This window comes from Amblyomma americanum, chromosome 1 (genome assembly GCF_052857255.1).
Source record: "Amblyomma americanum isolate KBUSLIRL-KWMA chromosome 1, ASM5285725v1, whole genome shotgun sequence".
In the NCBI taxonomy this organism is placed as follows: Eukaryota; Metazoa; Arthropoda; class Arachnida; order Ixodida; family Ixodidae; genus Amblyomma; species Amblyomma americanum.
Window position 1 is genome coordinate 51,100,116 of NC_135497.1, and position 8,411 is coordinate 51,108,526.

An 8,411-nucleotide genomic window follows, 5' to 3' on the forward strand; every position below is an offset into this window, starting at 1 on the left:
CAACACTAGTGTTACTATGACGCAAAACGCTTCCCTTTGCCTCAAAAACCCTGTTTTTAAAAATTAGTGGCCGGCTTTCCTGAAATACCTGGTATATATTGGTGCCAACATATATTATATGCACCCACACCTGGGCAGGTCCAGCAGGCTTCAGACGAAGATCGGCGAAATCGGTGAATGGGGGCCTCAGTGCTAAAGCACTAACAAGAATCTTCCGCGAGGAATGCGGGAACCAGCAGGAGCCACACCTGGTCACAAACGGTTTTGTTTGTTCGGTCTGCCTTATTAAGGACTGGTAGGAACTTGTTGCGGTTGGACTTCGGTCTGAATGGCTTGGGCTGTGCTAGAGTGATGTCTAGTTGCGCACTCTTAGGACAGAATTATGGTCCGCCCACGCGAGTTATGCGTAAGGAATTAAAAGCTGTTGACTATGCCCTAAAGCACCGACGCCGTGCCGGAGGGTGTTTTATTTAATACAGGCGGTGAGCTGTACTGGGTGAAGTAGTTATTCCAGCAGCGCACTTTCTGTCCCCTTTTTGCCGCTTAAAAAAATCAGGAATATTTTACAACCCCCCTCCCTCCCACACACACGCACACATACTCAAATTTTCAGAGATTTTGTGGGATAATAATAATAATAATAATTGGTTTTTGGGGAAAGGAAATGGCGCGGTATCTGTCTCATATATCGTTGGACACCTGAACCGCGCCGTAAGGGAAGGGATAAGGGAGGGAGTGAAAGAAGAAAGGAAGAGAGAGAGGTGCCGTAGTGAAGGGCTCCGGAATAATTTAGACCACCTGGGGATCTTTAGCGTGCACTGACATCGCACAGCACACGGGTGCCTTAGTGTTTTTCCTCCATAAAAACGCAGCCGCCGCGGTCGGGTTCGAACCCGGGAACTCCGGATCAGTAGTCGAGCGCCCTAACCACTGAGCCACCGCGGCGGGGCAGAGATGTTGTGGGAAGAAACTGCTTTCATAATGCGACTATATAGGTATGTTGGAGGCTATAGTGGGAGCTGCCACCAAAAACAGGCTCCCGTAGTTTTAGGCATGGAAGGCTCCTATCAGCCCCACCAAACTGCCGCAGTGGTCACGTGTACAGAACTGTTGGTCATGAAGTATTCTAGGTTCAAATTTTTGGAGGAAAGCACCAAGTTCCTCTGAGGGCTCCTCTTAAACCACATTTCTTAATGGCAACTTCCTTGAGCCAAATTTATGTGCATTGAATATTTTGCTGCCTGGCTACGTGGTTTAGTGCCTGTGCCCAAGTTTAAAGATTACTAAGAGCACTGGAAAGTATTTGTCTACGAATAAAAGGCTCGGAAGTGCTGACTTCTGTTACAGCAAGTGGAAATGTCCGGAAGAAAAAAAAAAAGAAAGATCTGTCGAGAGAGGCTGTGAAGCTGGAGCTACGACACTCGGCAAGGATGGTGTTAGTAATGCAATCCAGGTTTAAAAAGACATACAAAACACAGAGTGCACGTAACGGCACCGATGTACGTGCCTACGGTTTTTGACAGTGAGCGAGCTGTCACTGAGCGATTCTTGGCAACAGAGTGGCTAATAAACGAACGAACGAATGAACTAACGAACGAACGAGCTAACGAACGAGCGAACGAAAGAACGAACGAAGGAACGAACGAGGGAGCGAACGAAAGAACGAGCAAGTAAGCAACTGAAAAAAACGAGTAAGAGGTGTTCAGACCGACAAGAAAACTTTCCGACATACAGAAAAACAAACAACCAAACAAAACATTCTCGAGCAGCTTTTCACATTTGCGCGATGCGAAGTTTGAGGAACGAACGGCTCGATGTGCGCGGGCGTAAACGGATCGAAGTGGATCGTGCCCAAGCCACGCAGGCGTCGCCTACTCGTGTGCTCGGTTCGCGCATGTAGTATTCACACGCAGAACCGCGAACGTGTATACCGGGCGTCATTGGGTGGAGTGAGCGCATACTCCTAGCGTAAATCCGCGCTCCAGATGTGCTCATTCCAACACACTACGCGCACCGAGCGTTCCCGGGGCAGAGCTCGCCTCACGTTCGTAGGAGATGCGGAAAAACGGGTTTCCGCAACGCGCCGTACCGTCGAGCGCGCTGCTCGCCGAAGCCTCCCTCTCGCGGTCTCGCTGGCGTCTCTGCAGCGCCGGTATGCGCGCCACGGGAAGACTAATGCATGCATTCCGCTCGCTCCTGTTCAGCAATATAGGTAGCTCGCTCGCAAATGAGGGTAAAGTAGACAAAACAGAGAGACCAGCTCGCCGTGGGTTGCTACAGGCAGCATTCGCCCGCCCCTCCGTCACCCAGACCACGACGACGGCGCCATTTATAAAAGCGCGCCAGCTCCGAGTAGAGGAGAGCTTTCGCAGCCGCTGCTTCTTTGATGGTGACAAATGCAAATTCCTCGGGCCCTATTTCAGCGGATCGATCGCTGCTGCCGAGAGCAGGGAAATAAAGGTATTTCCCCGGGGCGTCACAATCTTTCGGGCCCGCCGGAGAGCTTTTATATAATGGGGCGGTAAGCTGGAGCGAAGAGGAAAAAAAAAGAGGAGCACAACGCATGCGCCTCTCGGAGGCTGTTCCGAGGATGTGTGCGCGGTTTGGTCCGTGTCCAAAGCGATCGAACCGGACACGTGGTATGCGTCAAGGCCACTGCTTAGTTTGCACGTGGCGCTCCTGTATTTCTGCTGTACAAAGCTCAACAAATAAGTAGCAGAAAAATATTTTCTTCCTGGAAACAGTTATTAACTTGACGGGAAGAAAATGTCGTTGTCATCATCATCAGTCTGGCCCACCGCAAAACAAAGACCTCTGATATATATATATATATACATATATATATATATATATATATATATATATATATATATATATATATATATATATATATATATATATATATATATAAAGTGATTTCTGGCAGTTTATTTGATCAATATAATATAAAATCACCAAAAATTGAAGAAACATAACAGGATTTAATTCACGACGTTTCGGCTGGCGGACCAGCCTTTTTCGTAAAAGGCTGATCCTCCAGCCGAAACGTCGTGAATTAAATTCTGTTATGTTTCTTCAATTTTTGGTGATTATATATATATATATATATATATATATATATATATATATATATATATATATATATATATATATATATATATATATATATATATATATATATATATATATATATATATATATAGCAGGCAAGGTAAAGGAAATGATGGGCTCGTTTGACAAACTTATGAAGGGAGCCAACAGTCACCGAAACCAAGGTGCATAGGGAAATGTTAATTATTTTTTCATGTGTTGTGCTTAACAGTGGGATAATAATACTGAATTAATCTGTCGCTTAAAAAAACTACTTATAAAGCAGCAGAAAAAAAACCATGCCGTCGATGGGATCCGAACTGTTTGTTGGCTCCCGACCTGACTGTTGGCTCCCTTCATATATATATATATATATATATATATATATATATATATATATATATATATATATATATATATATATATATATATATATATATATATATATATATATATATATATATATATATATATATATATATATTTATATATATATATATATATATATATATATATATATATATATATATATATATATATATATATATATATATATATATATATTCAAGTAACTCTGCTGTGCCACCTTCGGGCTCGTGCACCTTATTATCACCCTCCGCTGCGTCACAAGTCTGACCGCCACCTTGGCCTTGGTCAATTGGTCCTCTGCCGCTGGCGACTGAGAGCCGAGGGTTAAATGACGTATTCATATAAGAGGTTGTGGCCAAGTACACAGAAGAGAAGTACATATAGTCTATAGTCAGATACCATGCACTTAAGAATGCGGCGTCTTTTCCCCGTCAAAGGACCCCTTTCCCTCCAATCGCGTCGGCCGATTTTCATGTACCTGCTGGTGTGACAAAGCAGGGGGCGGTAGATGAAAGCGGATAGCCTCTCTCTCTCTCCATGGTCAGGGATAGACCCCCGTCTCCATTGTGGCGCCGCTGCCTGCATTGTCACGCTAGCAGCGTCATGAGAATCGGCCGACGCCACTGGCTGGAAGGGGGTCCTTTGACGAGGAAAAGCCGCTGTTCTTAAGTTGTGTACGACTATAGTTCCCAGTGCTGTCTTATTCGCAGCCTAAACCCTCTGCTGGCTTTAGGGAAACGAAAGGCGCATGACTGGCTCACTAGGTCAGTGGACACCCATTCCGCGCTTTGAGGTACGTGGCGGTGGTGTCCACCTAACACGTTACACGGCTGCCGTTGTATTCCCTAATTAAATCGCTTCTACTAAATGGCTTGCGCGAAGCCATTACAGGTTTCGCTGTAAAAAAATAAGCCAAGCGTCATGCGCACAGCCGCTTAGTTCTCGTTTCTCAGCCCGCACCGCGGACAGCGCTTCTAACGGCGAAAAGAAGTTGAGGAGCTAGCGAGCTACGTACGACGTCCGGCAGGCGCGAAAAAAAGGGCAATACTATCAGTTTGGCCGCGCATGCTCACACACAGGCTATAGTCCCGAACCAGGCGTTATCTCTGATCTCATGCACGTAGCCCAGAGCGGCCCGGGACAGTTCGTACGCTCTTGACAAGCATTTTGTCCCCTGTACTACACCAGCGCAGCCAAATCCTGTTCTGCGGCGGAATTACAGAAAGATCACAATCGCAAAACAGTCACGAAACGTTCAAAAAGCTCGGCTCCTATTGATCGACATGGACTGTCGCACATATCGGCCAATATGAGCGGGGTTAATCCATTCCTTTGGTATAGGCTTGTGATTTGATCGTTCCGTAACACGGCCCCTTGTGGGGGAGTGCGCTGTCGATTCTCGTCACCGAGATCTGGCCGCATACCAGGCCTGGTTATGCAATTCCATCCAAACTCTTGAAGCGGCTCGATAATAGATGCTCCGTGAGGTAACGCGAGCCAAGGAATAATATTGGCCAGGACTTTGATTAATGTTCCTGGCTACTTGCTACTCGCCAACGAGGCTCACGGCCAAATCTACAGCTCGAGGCTTTGATCCCTCTGTACAACATCGCAATTAATGTTTAGTCGAGAAAATGTATTAATCGGTGATTGGTAATGCGACAATATCTCTCCTTCCAGCCCATGTAGCTTTGAAATGAATTCGCCGTAATTCTGTACTAGCGCCTTTTTGTACTTTGATTCTTCAGTCTTAAACTATTTCTCCGTGTGTGTGTGTGTGTGTTGTGTGTGTGTGTGTGTGTGTGTGTGTGTGTGCGTGCGTGTGTGTGTGTGTGTGTGTTAAAGAGTATTATAGCTCCCTCTTGCAAAGAAATTTCCCAGCTGAATTGCTTTTACCTTATTTTGCCACATAAGAGTCCGTGCTAAGCGACATAGATTGATAGCTACTGGCGAGATTAGCCTTGTAAATGTTTTGCAATAGGCAACCTTCGGCATAAATCTGTCATCTAGCCGATCTACGTGCACATGCGCACAATCCCCACAACAGTCACCAAGTGCAGCTGTCGCCATCTGGAGTCCAGGTCACAGTCTCGATGAAATTTCACAAGAAGGCGGGAAGCATACCCTGTCTGTACTAGCGGTGTCCTCGCGGGGAAACAAAGTCTTGTAATGAAGCGTGCGGCGCTCCTGCCCTCTGCACTTCTCTGCACTACACTTCCACAGCGTGTGCACGATCTCGTCAACTACATGCCAACTCATCTCCACAGCGTATAGAACGAGAATTTGTCCCCGCTGTAGTCCGGCAACGCAAAAATCTATTGGTGCGTGGTAGGTGTGCGCGAATATTCGCTAATTTCGAATATTTGGTCGAATATTATTCGATATTCGATCCGAATGTTCGGTATTCGAATATCTCAGTGTATTCGCCTCGAGCGAATAACGTTTCTGGAACTCTTGCTGCGTGTAGCTTCGGTTCAGGGTACCTCCTCCGGGAGAGCACCGCGGCGCGCGCGCAACCAAAGCCGCGACTCCGCGCCGCGTGCCTGCGCTTTCGCGCGCATGCTGGAGGAGCCAGCCTGGCAGCAACAGACGCGAACAGGCGGAAGCGCGGCGCCCAGATGCGTTCCTGCCAGATGTTTGCGGCCGCGCTATCCACGGTGCGCATGGGCCGTAACCGGCCCGACTACGTGAACCAAAAGAGAGATTTAGCATACCGCGGTCTGCTTCCGCGAGCCGCCAGTGTGCACGCGCCAATTTGTCCCGACGGGGCAGGCCTGCAAACAGCTGGCCAGCGCCTGGCGCCTTGTGGCGTCCACAGGGCGATCTACGCGCTTTCGGAGAGGCTCCCCGCGGAATCGGATCACGCCGTGCTAAATCTCTCTAATTGGAGGACGCGCGGCTTCCTTACTTCGCAGCGGAACAAGATTCAGCTGGCAGCAGCTGCCGCAGGCGCTCTTCGCCGTGTGAAATTCAATAAACAAGCGTGACGGCGCGAGCACGAAGGGGAGCTGAACGAAGACGCGTGGAGATGGGTGCCCATTTAGAAAGTCAGGAGTCCTAATCCGTTTTGACTCAGGGCAGGTGCTTTCAAAAGATACGGGAAATGTGAAAAGGAAAGAAAGTCCAGAAACACAGTATTGTCTCAGTCCGATGCCAGACGCAGGGTGGCGCTGGTCTCTTGGCGCGCGTAGGGTGCCTGGATTCCCGCTCGCTTTCGAGGCACCCTATAGGCGCGCGGTACGTGCTCCTAGCAGGTGTCATGGAGTCGCCGCTTAAAAGCTACAGCTGCGCATCGACGCAGTAGCAATTAAGAGCAGCAGGTGGAGGCCCCAGATATAGGTCTCACACCACACAGATACGTCGGCACCGCATGTAGGTCGGCTTCCCCGATTTCGGATGACCATTTTTGCAGAAGCCGACACAGCTTCAACACACTATCTTTTTTCATGTAATGGCCTTGTGTGTTCGAAAAATACATGATTTTGAAAATGTCTATTGTGTCGTTCAACCTTTTTTGCGTGCCAGAAGTATTCGAAAAAAAATTGGAGGGGACTCTTAAGCACCGCCTGAAGGGTGTGACGCGATTGCGTAATGGGTTCATTCCCAAATATGCAGAAGGTCCTTCCCTACTTTACATTCATAGATCCCTGGTAGTCCCCATACCCCTCCTGGCGCAGTGGTGACGCGGTTAAGGGACGCGCCACTGCCCTGCGGTGGCGGGTGCTCACAGCGGTGGCCCTTGTGCTGACCAGGTTGCGGACCAGCGACAAATCATTAATTTAAATGCCGCCTGCCACGATGGGCAGTTTGTGATGAGGCCGCAAGGTCAAGTGACCCAGGTGGCCGACGTGCCTCATAGGTTGTTCTCTGGGTACCTCCTACGAAAGTCGTGCTCGTGATTTTTCGCTCGCCACGCCGACGCCGGATTTTCTGGGTAAAGGGGCCTTCAACGCTATCGCGTTAATATTCGCTTCGAAATTATTCAAAGAAAATTGCTATTCGCTTCGAATAAAAAACCACTATTCGCATTCTGCGCGTTGCGGTTGGGGAGCGGCGCTCGCGCAATGATATTGCTGCGCTCGCGTGCTATTGCGCCTGCGTGCGGAGTGAGGTTGCCTCTCACAGCGCGCGCAGAATCGGCTTTACTTGTTAAGGTTCCTTTACCTCCTTCGGCCACAAGTACCCGTCTTGAAGGCATAAGCTGCCATCACAAGCGGTGACTGTCTCACAAAATCAACATCGCGTGAGTGCTTCTTGGACGCATTGTAGAAACTTAGTTGTTAACTCCCTGCATTCTGTGTCATTACAACACATGGCTTCATCTAGAATGACGTGGTTTTTCTTCGCAGATTTCTGACTTGGGTGTCATTCTAGACCTCATGTCGTTGACAAATGAAAGCGAATGAAACAACTCCGGTGAAGCTCCAAGAAATCATTAACCGCCGGTCCTGTCGCCAGGTCGATGATCCGGTGCATCAACACTTGCTGGGGACTTGCTTGGTAGCCTCATCTGTTTGAAAGTGTCATCCAAGGCCAGCATCTAAGGAGGACATGGGCTGCAACCTCTCTTGCACCGTCGCCCAATATTGCACTCTCCTCCCCTACGGCTGGCAGCCTGGCTTGGATTTCTTGGACGCGATGAGCTTCTACTGCAGTTTCTCTGCTCGCACCCTCACTCGAGGCTTCCCCCTCAATAAACAGAGTTAGTGAGTGAATAAAAGTTTATTGGCAGAAATCCTACGCCTGTCTTCTGTACTTAGCCATTACGGCCATCTTTGCTTGCAGAAGAGTCTCTACACAGGTGGTTGAGGTCCTCAGTCCAGAAGCCCTGCAGCTGTTGCAGCGGCCCGGCTCGTTGAAATAATGGAGCTGGCCCTCGGCCCGCAGGTGGTCCTTCCCCTGTGATTGCGAAGGGAGGGATTCGGGGACACTGCCGGGTTGCCCTCGCAGGC

General features: G+C 48.7%; 1 long non-coding RNA gene across 1 annotated transcript in view; it reads left to right on the forward strand.

Moving 5' to 3' along the window:
• Positions 1–8,142, forward strand: part of LOC144132714 (uncharacterized) — a 28,466-nt gene extending 20,324 nt beyond the window's left edge. The window contains exon 3 of the long non-coding RNA XR_013314918.1: positions 7,809–8,142. This is a non-coding gene — a long non-coding RNA (uncharacterized LOC144132714). The remainder of the gene's footprint in view (positions 1–7,808) is intronic.
• Positions 8,143–8,411: the final 269 nt, after the last annotated feature.